Raw genomic sequence first — 4,344 nt, 5'->3', positions numbered from 1 at the left:
ATAATTTTAAAGTGAAAGGCAGGAGGCTTAGTGGGGATTTGGAGTAAGTCTTTTGTTCAGAGTATGGTGAGGATCTGAAATGCACTGTCAGGGAAACTTCACAACGTTTAAAATGTAGTTAAATGAACACTTGAAATGTCAGAAATTCAAGGCTACGGCCTGGTGTTGGAAAATGGGACTATTGCAGGTAGAGCAAACTTTGTTTTAACCAGTACATTATGAACCAGCTCTCTTGACAAACCAACAAAAATTATAAACCCTCAAATATCACAAAGATCATTGTATTATTCTGACCAATTATTATAGCTTTTAAATTTATTTACCTCAATGTAAATATACTGTTTCAAATGAATGACCACAAGAAATATCAACAATTGGTTCAATTTTGAGTCGATTTCTCCTCAAATACAGCAATCCACCGTGATTTCTGGACAGTTAGCCGAGTGTCCGAGAAAGAAGGCTCTCTGCGCTCAGTCCTATTTCAGGCAAAGTTGGATTATCGCCACAGTAGTTTATGCTGTAAGTAAAGAAAACAGCAACGTTAAACCCCCTGCATTATGTTTCTATGACTTAGTGCATGTTTTTACATCAATTAGGTGGACCTCTTGGTCATCCGCAATATTTGATCGATGGGCACAATCCTGGTCCCATAGGCCAAGAAGCATCTTAGGAGCACAAAAGCTGACGTTTCAGGCCTAGACCCTTCATCGCCCTTTTCTGTTGAAGGGTCCAGGCCTGAAACGTCAGCTTTTGTGCTCCTGAGATGCTGCTGTGTTCATCCAGCTTCACACTTTGTTATCTTGGATTCTCCAGCATTTGCAGTTCCCATTACCTCTGGTCCCATATGTACTGATTAATAAAAGGTTTGCTGTAGTGGTATGCTTTTGGTAGTGCAGGCTTGATGGGCCAAAGGGCCTCTTCTGTGCTGTGTGATGCTATGAGTTCTGGGATAGGTGCTGAGCGGGAATGGCGTGTGATGAGTTAGGACTGGGATTGGATGGGAAGGACTTTATGGGGCAGGGTAGGTAGGCTATGGAGCAAGTTCGGTAAGAGAGGACTCAGTGGGAACGCTCTTCCAGAAAACACTTGATGTAGTCGAAGAAAACGCCAGATTCTTACAGTCACTCTGTCTTGTGGGAAAGAGCCTAACAATAGGGCATCAATGTAAGATAACCACCAAAATATTCAAGAGGGAATTCAGCAGAATCTTCTTCACCCAGTTTCCTCCGGGTGCTCTGGTTTCCTCCCACAGTCCAAAGATGTGCAGATTAGGGTGGAATGGCCATGGGGAATGTGGGGTTACAGGGATAGGGTAGTGAGGTGGGTCTGGGTGGGATGATCTTCGAAGGATGAGTGTGGATTCAATGGGCTGAACAGCCTGCCTCCGTACAGTAGGGATTCAATGGTTCATCTCAGTCATCATCCTGAGACTGTGTCCCCGATGTTGTCATCTCTCCCAAGCAATCCCCTTCAGATTTCCTCAATCTTCTAAACTCCAGAGAAGTTTATTCAGCCGCTCTTCACAGATCAGCCCAGGAATGAATCTCGTAAACCTTCACTGTACACCATCCAATGCAAATAAATAGTTTCCCAAATACAGAGATCAAAACTATAAATTTATTTTTTCTGAAGAAGAGTCCAGACCTGAAACGTCACCTTTCCTGCTCCTCTGATACTGCCTGGCCTGCTGTGATCCTCCAGCTCTTCACCTTGTTATCTCAAAACTACGCATTCAGTGTTTGCTCCAGATGTGCGCTCGTGGAAGTATTATTGTTTTAAGAGCTGTGTTCATTTAAGAACTGGATCCTAAATGAGACAAGGGTCAGAATGGAATTGCAAAACAAACCTATTTAGCAGAAGCAAACTAGAGTGCGGATGTGTTACACCATTAACTGGAACTGTTTCAGCTATAAAATAAATCTGTGGATAATCTAAATCCCTTCTGCTTAGTCTGTGTTACTTACCCTGAACACAAGAAAACCCTGGACAGCTGTAATAAGATTTCTTTGTTCCTGTTCCTCAATCTGTTTGCAGCAACTGTTTTTTAATTCACTCATGGGATGTGAGCGTTGCTGGCTGGGCCGTCTATTACAGCCCATTCCCGATTGCCCAGAGACTGGGTCAGGTAAGGATAGCAGTTTCCTTCCCTAAACAACATCAGTGTCCTTGCTCTGGCAGCACAGCTACTGAAATTAGAGCCACACAGAGAAGATTAGCGCGGCCCCTGAACAAGGGTGACACACAAATTCGAGAAGCATTCCATAACAGAGTGCTCTTGTGATGCACTAGTAGTGTCACTCCTCTGGATAGGGAGGCCCAGGTTCAATTCCCACTTGCCTCCGAGATGTGTAAAAATATCTCTATTCAGATTGATTAGAAAATAAAAGGACATAAGTGAACCAAGTGGCCATTTGCTCACACTCATTAATGGTCATCACGAGACACTTCAGGTCATCCAGCTGCAGTAGCAGCCTCATGAGCTGCCAGAGGAAGTGGTGGGGTCTGGTACAATTACCCCATTGAAAAGGCATCTGGATGGGTACATGAATAGGAAGGGTTTACAGAGATATGGACCAAATGCTGGCAAACGGGACTAGATCAGATTGAGATGCCTCGTCAGCGCAGATGAGTTGGGCCGAAGGGTCCATTTCCCTGCTGAATGACTCTAGGAGTCTACTCTCAGATCATCACAAAACTTACAGATTTTATGGAAGTACGCAAAACTTCCCAATTTATGCGATTTTCAGACCCAGGCTAACAGAAAACAAGAATGACACTTTATTACAAATAAATAGATTTCTGTTGCAGATAAATAACTTTAAACACTAACCCAATTGTTAAAACCCCATTGCAAACCCTCCCTCCTTCACACCCGCATGTGCACACACACACGTGCGCGCGTACACACGGGCACACACATGCACACACACACACAGAAACTGTGGTGAAGCAGCTCAATGGTCTCTGCTCCCAGAATCTGCTGGAATGGCTCTTTGTTCTGATCAGAATTTCTCAGTCTTCCCCCACCAGATGTTTTCACTTGTCAGCAGGAGGGACAGAATGGCTGGTTCACTTCGAAACATGACTTACCCATTAAAAAGGCATAACTTAAAGTAATTGCTGGAGGAAATGTAACTTGGTTTTCTTCAGTGTTAGAATAGCTTTTACTGCAGAGAACAGAGAGAGTTCATGAGCTGGTGGAGATCAGAAGGCTTCTCACCGTCTAATTCACAGCCTGAAACTGGTCAGATACCTGAGAACCGATCACAGAGCAGAAATCTTTTGTCATCAATGATTGGTTACTAGTCCACAGACCTATCTGCTACGTGATGCTGGAGGAATCTCCATTTATACACAACCCCTGTCTCCAGCTTGTCTGCAAACTACAGTTCACTTCCTTCCTGGATCAGCAGCTGTGTAAACTCTGATTATAATGAGTGAAGTTTCTTCCTTTTAAAAACTGCAGTGATCCTTCAGCCTTCCCTGATTTTTTTTCCATTTCAGTCCTCAATCAAAAATACAGCAAAATAAGAAGGGTCTCTTTTGTGAAAACCAAAATGAATCAAAACAAAAAGATCATAAGACTGTCCGACTGAAAAATAAAGCAGGCGAGGGGAGAGGTTGGGGAGAGCTCAACCCTCCCAGTTGGTGTAACTCTGAATCACAAACCAGCCGACCAGCTAACTGAGCTAACCAAGCCCCAAAATTAATAGATGCACTAATTGTAAATGTGCTTAACAAATGGATAATGTGTAGATCATTGTGGATCAGCGACTGGAGTCAGGATTAGTCCCAAGGATTGATATATTCCCAGTTCAATCAGAGTTTCTCCCACTTGACCAGATTTCCTTTGCTAAAGCCTTTCACTCTTCTTCCGACCTTCAGTTCCTCAGCCTTCATGAAGCTCTTTCAGATCCCACCGGCAGTTGATTTTAAATCGCAATTGACTTTTCTGGATGTAGAGGGGAAAGTATTGGTCAGGATAGAGTGATCTGGTGCACAGCTAAAAGCTAAAGGCAGGAGTCCAATTCCGTTGGGAGTTCCATTTCAAAGCAGCCCCTGTATCAGTTAGCAGTTTCAGAGATGGAGTTACAGTGGGTCGGAGCTTCATTTTAGCAGATCTCTGTTTTGGTGGTTTTCTTGGTTCTATATACCCAGGTAAAAGAAATTAAAACAGGTAGATTCATTCACAGCTTAACTGAATCTCTCAGCACTGGGAATGTTATCATTGGGAATACTATCACTGATGTTATCAGTGGGAAATCAGCACTGGGAACATTATCGCTTGGAACATCAGCATTGGGAATATTATCACTGTCTTGACGATTTTTTTTGTTTAGTCAG

The 4,344-nt window shown here is 43.3% G+C and overlaps 1 non-coding gene across 1 annotated transcript; it reads left to right on the top strand.

The window, feature by feature from the left end:
- The first annotated feature begins 2,166 nt into the window (after positions 1 to 2,166).
- Positions 2,167 to 2,269, top strand: LOC125465612 (U6 spliceosomal RNA). The gene has a single exon (XR_007250294.1). It is a non-coding gene; the product is annotated as a U6 spliceosomal RNA (small nuclear RNA).
- Positions 2,270 to 4,344: the final 2,075 nt, after the last annotated feature.

Source organism: Stegostoma tigrinum, chromosome 29 (genome assembly GCF_030684315.1).
Source record: "Stegostoma tigrinum isolate sSteTig4 chromosome 29, sSteTig4.hap1, whole genome shotgun sequence".
Lineage (NCBI taxonomy): Eukaryota > Metazoa > Chordata > Chondrichthyes > Orectolobiformes > Stegostomatidae > Stegostoma > Stegostoma tigrinum.
The sequence above is the reverse complement of the archived record's forward strand: the minus strand, read 5'-3'. Positions and strand labels throughout refer to the sequence as shown.